Genomic DNA, 19,180 nt, shown 5'->3' with positions numbered 1-19,180 from the left:
TGAGGGCTCCCTCTATCACATGTGGTGGTCGTGTGAGGTAGCTAGGCAGTACTGGGGGGAAGTAATAAGAGAAATGAGTGAAATTTTACAATTTCAAATAAATAAGAACCCAGAACTCCTGCTACTAAACTTGGGAATGGAGGGAATTCCAGCCCATCATAGGACGTTGATATTCTATATGACAGCAGCAGCCAGACTTTTGTATGCGCAAAAATGGAAAGTACAAGAAGTGCCAACTATTGAAGATTGGATCTACAAATTGCTGTACATGGCAGAAATGGATAAGATGACAAGAAAACTGAGAAATCTGGACTCAGGGCAGTTTAACACAGACTGGGAGAAGCTGAAACAATATCTGGAGAAGAAATGGGAGGTGGGAGGAAAACTGTGGCAGTTTGAGAACTACTGAAGTATAATAAAAGTATAATAGAGGGGGGTGACTTTACCGAGGGAGGAAGAGATAAATGTGAATTAATAAGCAGTTAACAGATTGATATATAAATAGATATATATAGGTTAATAGATAGAATATTGATAGAAAATAATTAATGATAAGGTTTAAATATAAGGATTGAATAACTAACAATATTTTCTTTCTTTGATAAGATTTATATGCACCAAACTGAATGTATAGAAGAGTTAAATTGATTGATTATGTGATGTGCTATATAGAATTACCATAAAAAGATAGAATGAGGAATATATAGAGAATAAGTCAAATTGTTTGATTTAAATGTAAGATTTTTATGGTATATAGAAATATTTAAAACTGGAAAATGGGATAAATTGTTTATCTAAGATGGAAATAAAGACTTACAGTTTGGGTATATAACAAGAAAAGTAGTTAAGGATGTACTGCTTAATATAATAGAGAATGTATATCTGTTTTAGATAGAGGAATTTAACAGAAGTAAGGGAAAAGGGACAAAGGGTGGGAAAGCTGTTGGAAGTCAATAAAAGGGGGGGAAAGGGAGGGGGTTAGGAATGAAAAATTTGGGGAAAATTGAATGTAATGTAAAAATAATGGATTCTAACCCAATAAAAAAATTTTTCAAAAAAAAAACAGAATGCTAGAACAGCAGAGAGTTTAAGTTTCAGTGTGTCCTTGCACACTAAAACTGTCCCTCCTACAATCCTGCCTGCAACAAGTTTGTAGTATGTCCAAAGCTCCTGTGTGTGTGGGGGGGAGATTTGCAGCCTGGCAGAACTGAGGGAAGGACACTAACCACTGTACAACACTACCTTTCTGTTATGCCATGGGTGGAAAAGTTTTTTTGCATGCAGAATGCTAGTAGAACTGTGAGAGAATTTTCAACGTTTCCTTGGACAATAACCACTATACAACCCTGCCTCTTCATTAAGCCATGAGTGGAGGGAGAATTTATTAATGCAATAAGTTTTTATTATGTCCAAAGCCCCTGTGGGGGGGGGCGATTTGCAGCCTGGCAGAACTGAGGAATGGACACTAACTACTGTACCACACTGCCTCTCTGTCATGCCTTGAGTGGGAGAAGTCTTTTTGCAATGCTCTTTTTCATGCAGAATGCTAGTAGAGCAGTGAGAAAATGTTCAGTGTGTCCTATGACACTAACCACTATACCACCCTGCCTGTCCTCCATTGTCCCCGCCCCAACCTTGTCAGGTAGGTTAGGCTGAGATGGTGTGGCTGGCCCAGGAATTCCGCTTGGGAGTCCCAGATCCTAGCCTGACATGCTATTTAATGCCTCTTTGGAGTGTAAAGAAACATGATCAAAATGATGGACGTGACAGGGCTCCTTCAAAACATAGCAAATCTATTCCAGCATTCCCCCTTCCAGGGGAGGAAGGCACAGCACATACTCACACCCTCCACAGGCTTCTGAAAGTTTTTTCTAGGGTAAAATTGGGCTTGTCTAAAAATGCCAGCGATGATCTCTGGAAGTTGAGGGCAGCAGTTCCTTCAGTCTTTTGAAACAGGGCTGTGGCAAGAAGCTAAAGAGCTTTCCCAGCCCCGCACCGCACTAAACTGTCCCTTTAATTCCTGAAGCAGCAGCTGCACGTGGTTTGAGCTTTTCTCTCTCCCTGCTAGTTGGTGGGCTTAGCAGGCCCCGCCCACATCTGGAGGCAGTTTGGTTCCTCTCAGGCTCCGTAGGAGAGGAGAGGCGGGGCCTGGGCTTTCTCTGGGACGTTTGTCTCCCTGCCTTAGAGCCGTTTGCCTTTTGAATGCGGTTTGAATTGCTGGGCTACATGTGAGCCTGTCTGGAGGTAGGAGCTCAAGCACAGGGTGTGCAGGGGCAGGGCTGGAGAGGGCAGGGGTCACTTGGGACCAGGAAGAGGGGCAATGGCAGACGGATCAGTGCTGGCTCTGCAGGCTTGGGGCATCTGAAAACTCACCCCCTGGCATGGGAAGCTTTTCTCCTGCCTTTGCCTCTCTCTCATCTGGAGTGGCTACAACAGGATGGGCACTGCTCTCTCGGCAGGCTTTGGGCATCTGAAAGCTCAGCCTCCCCCTGGCATGAGAAGCTGCTCCTTACATTTCTCATAGTAAGAGGGAGAAAGGCATGTTAAGATCCTCATGCCTGCTTTCTCCTGCTCAGTTTCTCTTTTTGTGGGGCTTTACATTGTAATGTTTTCATAATCTAATACTAACTGTGTCCAATGGAGGGGGGGTGTCTCCTATTGCAGGCTGGTTTTTGCTGAAAATTGAAAAGGGGCTGATTTAAGTACATGTTCAGAGGTTGCCATGTGCACAGATTGTAATGGCTTTGTTTATTATATCTCCTAGCCACCCCCACCCCAGGTCCTTTTCCTTTGAAAAAACCTTTTGTTGTGCAGCCAAGATCTTTATTTCTGAACCAGAGGAAAATAGTGTTGGAAACTTATCATGCGGCATGGCATGGTGGCAACTCACCTCCTTGCATTTTTCTCAGGAATGAATCTCTCCCTCCCTCCCTCCCTCCCTCCCTCTCTCTCGGCACCTCCCCATACCTCATACCGGCAGTTTCAAAGGTATTAATTTTGAAGCCAGAGACAGGCCCCCTGCAAAGAGTCTTTCGTTTTCTACACAACTCTATTCCTTTGCCTTCTTTTGTCTCCCCACTCTCACAGTCTCAGATGCCATTTCTACATGTACCTTTTTAAGCAGATTGTCCCATTTCGCTTACATTGGCAGAGAATCTATAGGAGGATATGACTCTGTCTTTAAAGGTCCTGCTTATTTTAAAATAAGCTTTACACTTGAGATCATTCCGAAGGCATTGGGGGAACATGTGAATATCACATGGGGTCACAATATTTAATAGTAAAGTGGCCGAGCCATGCGGGTAGCTTTGAGATCAGCCTGTGACTGTCCTCATGCACAGTCAACTCCTCATGCACAGTCAACTAGCCTGCAGTCCTTGTACAGCAATCCTTATAGCTTTATTTCATTTATACCCTGCCTTCCTCCCCAAGGTGTTCTCGTTGACTCTTGTTTTATCCTCACAGCAACCCTGTGAGGCAGGTTAAGCTGAGAGTGTGCCAGGCCCAAAGTCATTCAGAAAGCTTCCATGGTAGAGAGAAGATTCAAACTTGGGTCTCTCAGATCCTGTAAACGCTCTACCCCACTGGGTCTCCCGTTCTCCTGGCTTTCCACAAACTGTACGAAAGTGAATTATCTAGGAGGAGGGTTTTTCTGTGGCTATGAAGGCTGTAATGTACCCAAACGGTTCTGAGAGATACTTTGGAAAAAGGATAGGGACCGTAGACTAAAGTGCTATCCCTTGCTCTCTCTCAGAGTTGAATGGGTGTTATAAGGGATGACAGGGAAAGCAAGGAAGCCGGGAGGCATAGAAAAGAATGTCTGTTCCTTCCCTTTTTAGTTTTAAGGTCATTTCTAGAGCCTTGGTGCTACTAAGGTCCAGTCTTTACTCTCAATCCCTCCACCCTCGAGTGAGGTCAAGATCTGGGCGGGACAGGCCATTTGTCTCCTATTTCCACCTCCTCCCCAGTTTCTCTTGCTAGATAATTGAAAGGATGCTGGAGTTACTCAGTCTCTCAAGAACAGGCCTTTCTCCGTGAAATACAGATGATGTTCTTCTTTCTGTTTCCACTTTTTTGCTTGGAAGTGAACTTTGAAACTGTCTACTGCCACATAAATATTTTCATTTTAAAACTTCCAGATGGATCAGAAGAAAGAAGCTCTTGCTGTACAAGAAAAGCCTGACCTTGAAAAGAAGAGAAGAGAAGGGAAGCGGAAGCCTTGCTTCAAAGCATGGCTTTAACTCCTGCTGCTCCTACGGGTAAGAATTACAATGAACACATATCCCATAAACGTCCCTCACCCATGCACAAGTGAACCTTGAAAGTTGGGTTGTTAATTCATGCTTATTTGATATTTGTTCATAATTGATTCAACTTATCCAGCATAACTTTTCAGAATGTACTTCTAAGTTGTGCTTTAAATTTGCAGTAGATGAAATGCAGATTGTACCGTTGATCTGTAATGTTTGTTTTATTTGAGTTATCGTGTGCTCGTTTTCATGCAGAATGCTCGTAGAACAGGGAGAAAATTTTCAGTGTATCCTTGGACACTAAGCACTATAACCACTAGCCAGTTTACGACACTGCCTCTCTGTTATGCCATGAGCAGGAGAAGCCTTTTTGCAATGCTCTTTTTCATGCAGAATGCTAGTAGAGCAGTGAGAGCATGTTCAGTGTGTCCTTGGACACTATCCGTTATACCACCCAGCCTCTTCATTAAGCCATGAGTGGAGGGACCGTTTGTTAATGCTGCTTTTTTTGAATGGTCATAGATGCAGTTAGCCGTGTTAGTCTGTGGTGGCAAAATCAAAAAGAGTCCAGTAGCACCTTTAAGACTAATCAATTTTATTGTGGCATAAGCTACAATATACCTGACACCTGACGAAGAAAACTTGATATTCGAAAGCTTATGCTACAATAAAATTGGTTAGTCTTAAAGGTGCTACTGGACTCTTTTTGATTTTGCTTTTCTTGAAGAATGCCTGAACAGCATTGAGAAGTTCCCATGTGTCTTTACACACCAAAACTGTCCCTCCTACAATCCTGCCTGTAATTTTGTGTGTGTGTGGGGGGGGAGACTGGCAGCCTTGCAGAAATGAGGGAAGGACAGTAACCACTTGCAACACTGCCTCTCTGTTATGCCGTGAGTGGGGAAAGACTTTTTGCAGCACTCTTTTTCATGCAGAATCCTAGGACAACAGTGAGATAGTTTTCAGTGTGTACTTGGACACTAACCACTGTACCATCCTGCCCCTTCATTAATCTATGACTGGAGGGAGCATTTAATTATGCTTCTCTTGGAGAATTCTAGAGCAACAGTGAGTTAAGTTTCAGTTTGTCTTTGGACACTAACCATTATACCACCTGGACTTTTCATTAAGCCATGAGTGGAGGGAGCGTTTATTGATGCTGCTTTTCTTACTGAATGCTAGAACATCAGTGAGTTAAGTTTCCGTGTGTCCTTGCACGCTAAAACTGTCCCTCCTACAATCCTGCCTGCAATAAGTTTTTAGTGCATCCACTTCCCCTATTGGTGGTGGTGGGGGGAGATTTGTAGCCTGGCAGTACTGAGGGAAGGGCACTAACCACTGTACCACACTGCCTCTCTGTTATGCCATGAGTGGGAGAAGCCTTTTTGCAATGCTTCTTTTTCAAGCAGAATGCTGGTAGAGCAGTGAGAATATGTTCAGTGTGTCCTTGGGCACTAACCACTATACCGCCCTGCCTCTTCTTTAAGCCATGAGTGGAGGGAGGATTTATTAATGCTGCTTTTCTTGCAGATTGCTAGAGCAGCAGCGAGTTAACTTTAAGTTCACCGACGTTCAAGATCTTTTTCCACCTGCAGCACCTCTAGTGTCATCTATCTCCTGATATGTGACTGCGACCAATTTTATGTTGGCTGCACCACATGCCCCCTGCGATTACGCATCCAGGAACATACCTCTAGATGTAGAGCTCAGAATATGGCATAACAGGGGCAGTGTGGCTCATTGGTTAGTGTCCTTTCCTCAGTTCTGCAAGGGTGTGAATCTCTGCGGCCCCACACAGGGGCTTTGGACATGCTGAAAACTTACTGCAGGCAGGATTGTGGGAGGGACAGTGAGGGAAGGACACTAACCACTGTACCACACTGCCTGTCTCTTATGCCATGAGCGGGAGAAGCCTTTTTGCAATGCTTCTTTTTCATGCTGAATGCTAGTAGAGCAGTGAGAGACAGTTTTAGTGTGCAGGGGCACACTGAAACTTATCTCACTGCTGCTCTAGCAATCTGTAAGAGAGGCAGCATTAATCAGTGCTCCCTCCACTCATGAGTATGCCTTTGGACACCCTCCGAACTTATTGCAGGCCCAACTTTGTGAAGAGGCAGGGTGGTATATTGGTTAGTGTCCAAGGAGACACTGAACACTCTCTCACTGCTCTACTAGCATTCTGCATTAGTGTCTGTCCTGGGACACTAATATACCACACTTCTTCTTCATGCAGCCATGAGTGGAGGGAGCATTTACTAATGCTGCTTTTCTTCATCCCCTACTGGATGGGTAATTGCAGCCTGGCAGGACTGAGGAAGGACACCAACCACTGTACTACACTGCCTCTCTGTCATGCTATGAGCAGGAGAAGTCTATTTGGAAAGCTTTTTCATTAAGAATGCTAGTAGAAAAGTGAGAAATTTTGAAAGTGTCCTTGAACACCAACCATTATACCACCCTGCCTCTTCATTAAGCCATAAATGGAGGAAGCATTTATTAGTGTTGCTTTTCTTGCAGAATGTTAGAGCAGCAGTGAGTTAAGGTTCTGTGTGTTCTTGCGCACTAAAACTGTCCCTCCTACAATCCTGCCTGCAACAAGTTCTGAGTATATTCAAAGCCACTGTGTGTGGGGGGGCGGGCAGAGATTTACACCCTTGCAGAACTGAGGGAAGGACACTAACCAATGTAGCGCACTGGCTCTCTGTTATGCTATGCGTGGAAGAAGCCCTTTTGCAATGCTTCCTTTTCATGCAGAATGCTAGTAGAACAGTGAGAATTTTCAGCGTGTCCTTGGGCACTAACCACTAGACCACCCTGCCTCGTCTTTAAGCCATGAGTGGAGGGAGCATTTATAAATGCTGCTTTTCTTTCAGAATGCTAGAGCAGCAGTGAGTTAAGGTTCCTTGTGTCCTTGCAAACTAAAACTTTCCCCCCTAAAATCCTGCCTTCAGTATGTTTTTAGTGTGTGCAAATCCCCTATGTGTGTGGGGGGGGGGGATAATTGCAGCCTGGCAGGACTGAGGGAAGGACACTAACCACTGTAGCACAGTGCCTCTCTGTTACACCACGCGTGGGGGAAGCCCTTTTGCAGTGATCTTTTTCATGCTGAATGCTAGTAGAGCAGTGAGAAAATTTTGAATGCGTCTTTGGACGCTAACCATTATACAAACCTGCCTCCTCATTAAGCCATGAGTGGAGGGAGCGTTTATTGATGCTGCTTTTCTTCCAGAATGCTAGAACAGCAGAGAGTTAAGTTCCCGTGTGTCCTTGCACACTAAAACTGTCCCTCCTACAATCCTGCCTGCAACAAGTTTGTAGTATGTCCACTTCCCCTATTGGTGGTGGTGGGGGGCGATTTGTAGCCTGGCAGTACTGAGGGAAGGACACTAACCACTGTACCACACTGCCTCTCTGTTATGCCATGAGTGGGAGAAGCCTTTGTGCAATGTTCTTTTTCAAGCAGAATGCTGGTAGAACAGTGAGAATTTTCAGTGTGTCCTTGGACACTAACCACTATACCGCCCTGCCTCTTCTTTAAGCCATGAGTGGAGGGAGCATTTATAAATGCTGCTTTTTTGGCAGATTGTTAGAGCAGCAGTGAGTAAAGTTTAAGTTCACCAATGTTCTAGAATTCTGCAAGAAAAGCAGCATTAATAAATGCTCCCTCCACTCAGGGCTCCATGAAGAGGCAGTGTGGTATAGTGGTTAGTGTCCAAGGTGACACTGAACATTTTCTCACTGCTCTACTAGCATTCTGCATGAAAAAGAGCATCGCAAAAAGGCTTTTCGCGCTCAGGGCATAACAGAGAGGCAGTGTAGTACAGTGGTTAGTGTCCTTCCCTCAGTTCTGCCACGGTGCAATTCTCTCCCCCTCCATAGGGGCTTTGGAGATACTCACTGCAGCTCTAGCATTCTGCAAGCAAAGTAGTATTAATAAATGCTCACTCTACTGATGGCTTGGTGAAGAGGCAGGGTGGTATAATGGTTAGTGTCCAAGGACAGAGTGAAAATTTTCTCACTCCTCTACTAGCTTTCTGCATGAAAAAGAACATTGCAAAAAGGCTTCTCCTGCTCATAGTATAACAGGGGCAGTGTGGTTCATTGGTTAGTGTCCTTTCCTCAGTTCTGCAAGGGTGTGAATCTCTACGGCCCCACACAGGGGCTTTGGATATACTGAAAACTTACTGCAGGCAGGATTGTAGGAGGGACAGTGAGGGAAGGACACTAACCACTGTACCACACTGCCTCTCTCTCATGCCATGAGCGGGAGAAGCCTTTTTGCAATGCTTCTTTTTCATGCTGAATGCTAGTAGAGCCGTGAGAGACAGTTTTAGTGTGCAGGGGCACACTGAAACTTATCTCACTGCTGCTCTAGCAATCTGTAAGAGAGGCAGCATTAATTAATGCTCCCTCCACTCATGAGTATGCCTTTGGACACCCTCCGAACTTATTGCAGGCAAAACTTTGTGAAAAGGCAGGGTGGTATATTGGTTAGTGTCCAAGGAGACACTGAACACTCTCTCACTGCTCTACTAGCATTCTGCATTAGTGTCTGTCCTGGGACACTAATATACCACACTTCTTCTTCACGCAGGCATGAGTGGAGGGAGCATTTACTAATGCTGCTTTTCTTCATCCCCTACTGGATGGGTAATTGCAGCCTGGCAGGACTGAGGAAGGACACTAACCACTGTACTACACTGCCTCTCTGTCATGCTATGAGCAGGAGAAGTCTATTTGGAAAGCTTTTTCATTAAGAATGCTAGTAGAGGGGGGCGTGGCGTCGCTGACTCCGGGATGGACGCGTGCTGAAAGATCTCCGCTCCTCCCAGCCCCCAATTCTCCATATAAAGCTACACAACATTACTTTTGATTGCTATATTATGAAAAATAACAACGCTAAGAAGAGAAAGAACATAGTGAAAGCAGCTAAAAACTTACAGCCGCTTTTTTCGGCGCCTAAGGAGAGAATGCAGAGCGAGGAAGTAAAAATGGAGAGATCCAAAATGGCGGACGGACTACCTTCTCATGCGAGCGAAAAGGTACACAATGCTAATATAACCCTAGATCCTCAGCTCAATAAACTAAAGAATGAAATCCTAGAACAAATCGCTAAACTGATTGCCCCACTAACGGCACAACTGGCTGAAATAAAAGTGGACTTGCAAGCAACAAGTCTAAAAGCAGATAAAGCTTTAGATGCAAGTTCCTCGACACAGAGAGAAGTGAGCTTACTGCGTGAGGCTTTTGAAAACCAGCAAGAAAGACTGATTAACCTAGAAGTTAATATGAGACAGAATCACTTGAAGCTGAGGGGAATTGATGAACTTTTGTTACCAAAGGAAGATTTAATACCTGTAATCTCAAGATGGCTTGTAAAGCATCTGGAACTAGAAGAAGGGGTAAACACCCTAATTACAAAAGCCTACCGAATCGGAACTCCTAAGCAATATAAGAACAGACCTGTGCCAAGAGACATAATCATAGAGATACCTGATCAAAAAATAAAGATGAAAACAGCTAAAATATCAGGCTCAATATTGTTCAATGGAACCCCAGTGCAAATATATACTGATTTACCGAGAGAAGCATTATTAATAAGGAAAGAACTGAAACCTATCACAGACGCGCTGAGGAAAGCTAACATCAGATATAAGTGGATAAATCATGTCAAGATATTAGTGATTTTGAACGGGAAACATCATGTTGCTACGAACTTAAGGAATGGAACAGAACTCTTGAATAACATCGGCGTGGAGATACCCATGGAGACAAGCAAGCAAAATCAGAAGAGAAAATCGACGGACATGTTTTCTCCACAGAAGGGAAGTAAGATCCCGATAAGAAATGCCTAGCAGTCCTTGGAGGACAAGAACTTTTAATTGAATTAATCAGCTATTGTTGTGTCTTATATATTATAATTAAGACAAATGGAGATTGGGGGTGGGGGGGGAGAGGGAGGGCTTCAACACAGCTCCGTGGTATTAGAACTTTTCATTTGGAAAATTACTTTCCAAAACTGTGGCGTGCAGTCAACGACCCAGTTTGAAAGTTCTACGAAATAGCTGGTAGCATGTAACTTGATTGTTAAAAGATTATTGAGTTAAGAGAGTTTATAAAGATATTTGATATCCTAGGGGTAAAGGGAGGGGAGGGTGGGGGAGATTTAGGGATTTAAGCTTATTAATAACACAAATCTCAAGAACTAGGGGAAGGAAGGGAAAGGTTGTATAGTTTAGTATAGTACAGGAGGTAACAAGTTTATAAGGAAGCTCACAAAATTCATATATTTACTTAATTATATCTTTAAAAAAAATAAAATTAATAAAAAAAAATTAAAAAAAATATTAAAATAGGGAAAACCATAAGGAAAAACTTCAGAAAAACAAAACAAAACAAATAAACAAAAAAAAATACCCATAGTTAGGATATAGGGATTAGTTATGTGTTTGTGAAAGAAGAGAGTGGAATTAAAATAGAGTGCTAAATTGTATGTCTTTTACTGTTTGATATTATTGTAGTAGATTGGTACTTGTGTTATATAAGAGAAGCAGTATTATATATACCAAATCATGGCTTCTAAATTTAAAATGACCACTCTAAATGTAAGAGGTTTGGGAAATCCTATAAAGCGGAGAAGAGTTATTTCATTGTTGGCCAAAACTAAATCTCAGGTAATTTTTCTACAGGAAACTCATGCTAAAAATAATGATACAGATATTTTAAAGGCAAGCTGGATTCATTCACAATACTATGCAGCAGGTAACTCCAAATCGAGGGGGGTGGCAATACTATTTACAAAGGATCTTCTATTTCAACATAAAAAAACCCTCAAAGATCCTAAAGGAAGATTCATCTTTGTTAAAGGTTTAATTCAAGAACAAATCTACACCTTCGCATCCATTTATGCCCCTAATAATCAACAATTAAATTTCATTGAAGAAACACTAGGAAAACTGGAGAAATTTCAGGAAGGTCATCTCATAGTAGGGGGGGACCTAAACTACATAATGGATTACAAATGGGACAGATCACACTTTGAGAAAAGAACCACTCAAAAAGATAGAAAGACAAAGTTGCCACCCATCTTACAAAGACACAACCTTATTGACATATGGAGACATCTACATGTAGGGGGAAAGGATTATACTTATTACTCTCAAAGGCACAACTCATATACTAGGATTGACTTTATTTTAGTCTCTGATTCAATGCTTGAGCAAGCGATTGATTCCCAAATAGGATCGTGTCTAATCTCTGATCACTCTTGGGTCAATGTTTTAATAGCTTCAGAAATACCAAAACAGTGCTCCAAACAATGGTGTTTACCGAAACATTTACTTTATAATCACCAAGCAGCTAAAGAAATAGAAAGAATCCTAGAAAGAGCCATAGCTGATAATAACTCTGAAGAAATAAAGGCTAATATACTCTGGGATACGATTAAGACAGTATCAAGAGGACATATTATAGCGCTTTCAGCGAATATAAACAAAGAAAAATTAAAATATAGACAGGATTTAGCAGAATCCATTAAAAGTTTGGAGGAAGAACATAAAATGACAGGGAGCAAAAAAACGTACCAAACATTAACTGCCCAACGTAAAATTTTAGAAACGCTTGACAGTAACAGTGTACATAGAAGTTTAATTAAGTCTAAGCAAAGATATTGGTTTAATACCCCAAAAGCCCTAAGAACTCTATCGAATAAAATAAAACAAAAAAATTTGAAAAATAACATTCACCTACTCCAAGACGAAAACAAAGTAAATCGCCATGATTCCAAATCAATTTTGCAAGTATTTAGAGAATTTTACACGAATTTGTATTCATCAATAAACCCCAAACAAACTAAGATTATGGATTTTCTACACTCACTTAAAAATGTAAAGAAATTGGAAGAGAACCATAGATTAATTTTAGAAAAACCTATCTCCTTACAGGAAACCCTAGAAGCAATTAAGTTAGCCAGAAATAACAAAGCCACGGGACCTGATGGATACCCATCAGAGTTCTATAAAAAATATGCTACATTGCTAGCTCAATATCTAACTAATACTTGCAATTTAGTTTTGGATGAATGTAAATTACCCCCTACCTGGAATATGGCCGATATAGTAGTTATACATAAACAAGGAAAAGACCCAACAAAAGCTGATTCATATAGACCAATATCACTTCTCAATCATGATTATAAATTATTTACATCTATATTGGTCCGACGTTTAAACTCATTCATAAGCAATTATATCCATAATAATCAGGCAGGTTTTATACCCAAAAGAGAAATTACAGACAATATTTATAAAACTTTAAATTTGATTGAGTATTGCAAAAATAACAGGACTGAAGCATTGTTTCTTTCTTTAGATATCCAAAAAGCATTTGATTCGGTTGAGAAAAAATACTTATGTAGCACCCTTCAATTTCTAGGCTTTGGTGAGAAATTCCTAAACACTATTGGAGCAATATATTCGCAACCTACAGCTAATATTAGACTTAATGGTCTACATTCAGAAAAAATTGTAATTAATAGAGGCACTAGACAGGGCTGTCCGCTATCTCCCATGCTCTTTGCTATAGCTTTGGAACTCTTCGCAGTAGCTTTAAGGGAAAATGAAAATATACTTGGAATCCCTATTAAAGATAGTTCCTTTAAAATCTCACTTTTCGCTGATGACATGCTAATTTATTTAACTAACCCAACAACCTCAATGACATATCTCCACCCCTTGTTAACTGAATTTGGTGCTATATCTGGCCTGATTGTTAATCAATCAAAATCACAAATCCTTCCTATCAATCTCTCTAAAAGTACTGAAAACATAATTTGTAAACAGTATAAATATCAATGGGCCTCAAATCATTTAACTTACCTCGGCATTAATATTACTTCCAAATTAAACGACCTTATCAAATTGAATCACCAAAGAATAGCTAACCAAATTAAAGCAGAAATCGTCAATTGGAATAAACTAAAACTTAGCTGGTTCGATAGATTTCATCTAATAAAATCATTTATATTACCTAAGTTTCTTTTCGTTTTCAGAGCAATCCCAATAACAATTCCCATAACGCTAATTACTCAATGGCAAACAATGATCAATAGTTTCTTATGGCAAAACAAACACCCAAGAATTTCTTATTCCACATTGAGACGAAAATCTAGAGACGGAGGTTTTAATTACCCAGATCTCAATTTATACCAAGCAGCAATTAGACTTCTAAACTTACTCCAACTCATCTCTGTGGAAACTACAGCAGAATGGATTACCCTTTTCAATACTCAATTGGACAAATCCTCCTTCAATGATTTAATATGGAACAAACAAATAAATAGACCCAAAAGCATTAACAAAAATACGTTTTTATTAGCAATTTTGCAGACATGGGACAAATTTAAAGCTAAACTTATTCCAGAAAAATCCAGATTCTCCTCATTTGTTAGTCTTGGTTCCCTCCAGGTCAAGAATCAGATTTCATAAATATATTTCAACAGGCTAAGATGACAAGATTAATTGATATAGCTACAAATTCAGGCCTGATGGAGAAATCAGAAATAGAAGACAAATTAATGCAAAAACTGTTATGGTTTAGATACTTACAGATTAAAAATATGATGGAACAAATAGGCATAAAATCAATAATGAAAACTCCCCTGACGGAATTTGAAATGATAATACGATCTTATACAGTTCAAAAAAAAGGAATGATCTCCATACTTTACACTACATTACTGAACACACTGAACAAAAAGCAAATTCTTTGCCAATCCAGCTGGGCCAAAGATTGTAATATAGATCAATCTCTTGAGACATGGAATAAGATTTGGACTTCAACTATATTTAGATCAAACGTTACCCTAACTAAGCTGCAAACATTTAAGATTATTCACAGGTGGTATTTTACGCCTAAGAGACTATCCTATATATATCCATCAGCTTCCCCAAAATGCTGGAAAAACTGTGGAGAGACGGGCACGTTTGCCCATTGTTGGTGGGGCTGCCCTTTTATTAAAAGCTATTGGGAGAAAGTGACTGAATCAATCAGAACAATTACAGGATATGAAGTCCCTTTGGATCCCAAAATCATTTTTTTAGATCAATGGGATGACTTAGCTATACCTATGATTAGAAAAGAATTGTTTGCAACCCTTTTCGTAGTAGCAAAGAATGAGATAGCGTTGGTCTGGAAGAAAGATCATGCACCCTCTGTAGATTCATGGCTTGAAAAAGTGTGGAATCACTTCATAATGGAAAAAACCCATAATGACCTTTACATAGCTGAACAGTTTCCTGTGAATTCCAAGTTCATGGAAAAATGGCTTCCATTCTTTGAATATGTTGATAAAAATAATATCCAGCCTAGATCAAAAATACTTCAATTACTCTCTCTAGAACCTTTACATTATAGCTTATATGTTTTGTTGAACTATATAGCTCTTAACTGTATGTACTTAACTCCCTCCTGTATCACAATAGTTCTGTACTGGTTAATGTTTTGATTTATATGTGTACGTTTGTATGTTGTAATGGTTTATCTGCAATAAAAGTTTAAAAAATCAAAAAAAAAAAAGAATGCTAGTAGAAAAGTGAGAAATTTTGAAAGTGTCCTTGAACACCAACCATTATACCACCCTGCCTCTTCATTAAGCCATAAATGGAGGAAGCATTTATTAGTGTTGCTTTTCTTGCAGAATGTTAGAGCAGCAGTGAGTTAAGGTTCTGTGTGTTCTTGCGCACTAAAACTGTCCCTCCTACAATCCTGCCTGCAACAAGTTCTGAGTATATTCAAAGCCACTGTGTGTGGGGGGGCGGGCAGAGATTTACACCCTTGCAGAACTGAGGGAAGGACACTAACCAATGTAGCGCACTGGCTCTCTGTTATGCTATGCGTGGAAGAAGCCCTTTTGCAATGCTTCCTTTTCATGCAGAATGCTAGTAGAACAGTGAGAATTTTCAGCGTGTCCTTGGGCACTAACCACTAGACCACCCTGCCTCGTCTTTAAGCCATGAGTGGAGGGAGCATTTATAAATGCTGCTTTTCTTTCAGAATGCTAGAGCAGCAGTGAGTTAAGGTTCCTTGTGTCCTTGCAAACTAAAACTTTCCCCCCTAAAATCCTGCCTTCAGTATGTTTTTAGTGTGTGCAAATCCCCTATGTGTGTGTGGGGGGGGGGATAATTGCAGCCTGGCAGGACTGAGGGAAGGACACTAACCACTGTACTACACTGCCTCTCTGTTATGCCATGAGCAGGAAAATTCTTTTTGTAATGCTCTTTTTCATGCAGAACACTGAGAATATTTTCAATGTGTCCTTGGACGCTAACCATTATATCAAGCTGCCTCCTCATTCAGCCATTAATGGAGGAAGAATTTCTTAGTGCTGCTTTTCTTCCAGAATGCTAGAACAGCAGAGAGTTTAAGTTTCAGTGTGTCCTTGCACACTAAAACTGTCCCTCCTACAATCCTGCCTGCAACAAGTTTTTAGTATGTCCAAAGCTCCTGTGTGTGTGTGGGGGGGGAAGATTTGCAGCCTGGCAGAACTGAGGGAAAGACACTAACAACTGTACAACACTACCTTGCTGTTATGCCATGGGTGGAAATTGTCCCCACACCAACCTTGTCAGGTAGGTTAGGTTTTCGCGAATCACAGTTCTCGTCAGATGCATCTAACATGGCTGGATCTATTTTTACTCAGGAGAGAGATTGAAACTATCTGCTGCCACATAAATATTTTCATTTTAAAACTTGCAGATGGATCAGAGGAAAGAAGCTCTTGCTGTACAAGAAAAGCCTGACCTTGAAAAGAAGAGAAGGGAAGCAGAAGCCTTGCTTCAAAGCATGGCTTTAACTCCTGCTGCTCCTATGGGTAAGAATAACAATACACACACATCCCGTAGATGTCCCTCCCCCGTGCACAAGTGTACCTTGAAAGTTCATGCTTGTATTTGTTATTTGTTCATAATTGCTGCAACTTATCCCACATAACTTTTCAGAATGTACTGCTATGTTGGAGTTTAAATTTGCAATAGATTAATAACAGATTGTGCAGTTGATGCATAATGTTTGTTTTATTTGAGTTATCATCTGGTCAGTGTTTAAAGGTTTATCTATGGAAAACTTCATGCACTTCAGTATTACATGTGTTAAGCAAATAAAAGCAGGAATCTTTAAGGTAAAATTGCAAGAGAATCTCATGGTTAGCAGCTAACTGTTGCCATTCTTTTTCTTTACTAAGCGTCTTCTAGACAAGTAATTGAATACCTTAAAAGGGTAATCGAGCAGATGTAACCTAGACGTAGGAACGCTTCAGTTCTTCCTGAACTGAAAATATATTTTAGCTGAAATTTAGACATTAATGTTCTGTATGCTATAAGGCATCGAAGGTAATATTTCCAAAACACCTGGAGTAACTTTTGCATTGACATACAGTTAAGCTCCTGAAAATTCAGACTGTTTCTTGCCAAGGCCTATAGCCAGCCTTATTTTTAAAGGGGGAGTCGCCCAAGAGGGGCATCACAGAATTGTGAGTGACTCCCTAAAGGCTTGTTTCAGGTGGATGGATACCTGCGTTGGTCTGTAGCAGAAGAGCAAGATGTGGGAACTTGTGAGTCTTTTTCTGATTTTTCAGGCTTGGCCAACTTTTTAACTACCCAAAATAAAGGTGTGCCTTAAAGTGGACAACGAAAAAGACAACTTACTTTACTGCTTTAAGAAAATAATAATACCAGACAGAGGGTACCATAATTAGAAGACTGGTGAAGAGTAAACAGCATAAAGAGAATTCAACAGTTACATCTTTTACTAAAAATAAAGCTGAATTGTTCTTGATCATGAGATCCTTTATTGGCATGTAAAAAAATTTAAATACAGAGACTCCATACAAAATGAAATTAAAATACAGATAAGAGCAGGGCAACAGTGCAGCAAAAGCAGTGCAGAATATCACTTGTCTGGGCGTATAGCCATGGCACTGTAGAGGAACTTAGGTACCATTTCCGTTATTTTCCCATCTGGATTATCAAGCAGGAACCGAATATTAAAATCATCAGAAAACTCTGAAAGTTGCGCTAATAAAGGATGTAGAAGATCCCGGTGTAGGATCTTCTGATTGAACATGAGAAAGGCTTCTGTTTTTCTCAGAAGCTTGCACACAATGTGGTATCTTTTTTAGTTATAAAAAGATAAATACGAAACACTCTTTGGTGTTTGATCGCGATCCTGGTCTAGTATAGGTATAAGCAAGTTTTGTTTTCTTTCCTTGAAACTTCTCTGTCAGGATCCTGCAGGTGAGAAGAGGACTGTGTACGGCAGTGCATCTTCTTTGTGTCACCAGCTTGTTTGACACCAGAGCGTGTGGCATTTGAAGTCTGAACTCAGCTACCCCCTGGAAACCGTGCCGTGAGATGTTTTCCACTCACCCCAATCCATTTTTTCAGCTACAGGAGGGTTGAAAGGACGCACGTTATGTAGTCCTTTTCATTGTTTCCAAGCCTACCAATTCTCGATACACTTCACTAAATTTTGCATTGGGCACCATTTCCAAGGAGCAAGGCAGCATGTAGACACTGTAAAGAAATAAAATGTTTCGTAGAGTGCCAGTGTAGTGTGGTGCTCAGAATATTGAGGAAGGCCCTGTGAAAGCAGGCTTAAATTTCTGCCCTGGCTGGCCTTGGACTCTCTCAGCCTAACCTTCCTCACAGGGATGTTTAGGTGACTAAAATATATTGTGCTTCCCTGCATTCCTTGGCCTTATGCTCACATATCAGTACATTTATGTAGTACTCTATGTTTAATTACAATTCTCAGAAACCCAAAATTTCTGTGACGCCCTGACATCTACAACCTGACAAAGACTTCTGTTTTGTTTTTAAGAAATATAATAAATCATAGAGTGCCAGTGTAGTGCAGTGGTCAGAATACTGAGGAAGAATCTGGGAAAACAGGCTTAAATTCCTGCTCTGCCCTGGCTGATCTTGGACAGATCCCACTCTCTCGGCCTAACTTACCTCACAGGAATGATGTGATGATAAAAATATACTGTACTTCCCTGCATTTCCTGGCCTTACGCTAACATGTTTGTACATACGTGGTGCTCTTGTCATGTTGCTGTTCTCTGTTTTTTGTAAAATCTGTTCAATTGAATTCTAAGAATCAGCTTTCCTCTTTAAAGAGTGAGCTGGCCTTGACACGAAATGTGAACGAGTATGGAACGAGTATGTGAACAAGTCTCGCTACTGGCCTCAAACCCAGACTTTGCACGCTGGGTTTATAGTGGTCTTTCAGAGCACTAATTGAGTGATGTTGGCCTTTAAAACCAGGTTTCTCCTTGAGAAACAAGCATGTCTTGATAACGGTCAGCGGGATTGATTTGATGAAGAAAGCGCTTATTAAACGCTAAACATTTTGGCTTTAACTTAATCTCTTTCTCCACATAGAAACCACATCTGAGGGTGTGATATGCTCCAGAGCGACAGCAGCCTCGTCGTGTGATGCAGATTAGTCCAAGGCTTCACTTTATGCTTTCCACCGGCACAACATCTCCCGAGTGAAACAGGCGCAAGTAGCGTATAATGTGGATGGTGATCCTTCAGGCATTTCATCCTTGTCATTAGGACATCGAGCTCTAGTTACAGGGAGAAATTTAATGATGTTACTGTGCCACCGCAAATAAAACATACTCTCTATTGACACTCATGCTTCCTGTGTCCTTGACAGCAATGTCATGTGCAGAGATTGAGGAACACGCCACTTCTTTACCTCCTGGAAGGAAACTCTTCAGATCTTTTCTCTTCCTGTGGTAAAGAAGCACCAGCGCAAGAGAACGTATCCTATGGTGAAAGAAAGCCAGTTTGGTGTAGCGGTTAAGAGGGCACGACTCTAATCTGGAGAACTGGGTTGGATTTTCCCACTTCTCCACTTGAAGCCAG

The 19,180-nt window shown here is 40.9% G+C and overlaps 1 long non-coding RNA gene across 1 annotated transcript; it reads left to right on the top strand.

Moving 5' to 3' along the window:
• The first annotated feature begins 2,162 nt into the window (after positions 1–2,162).
• On the top strand, positions 2,163–18,869 carry LOC129330762 (uncharacterized). The gene is made up of 4 exons (XR_008597071.1): positions 2,163–2,244; positions 4,140–4,259; positions 16,005–16,119; positions 17,530–18,869. It is a non-coding gene; the product is annotated as an uncharacterized LOC129330762 (long non-coding RNA).
• The last annotated feature ends 311 nt before the right edge of the window (positions 18,870–19,180 follow it).

This window comes from Eublepharis macularius, chromosome 5, assembly GCF_028583425.1.
Source record: "Eublepharis macularius isolate TG4126 chromosome 5, MPM_Emac_v1.0, whole genome shotgun sequence".
NCBI classification, from domain to species: Eukaryota; Metazoa; Chordata; class Lepidosauria; order Squamata; family Eublepharidae; genus Eublepharis; species Eublepharis macularius.
Note: the sequence above shows the minus strand (reverse complement) of the source record. Positions and strands in the feature narration are given on the sequence as shown.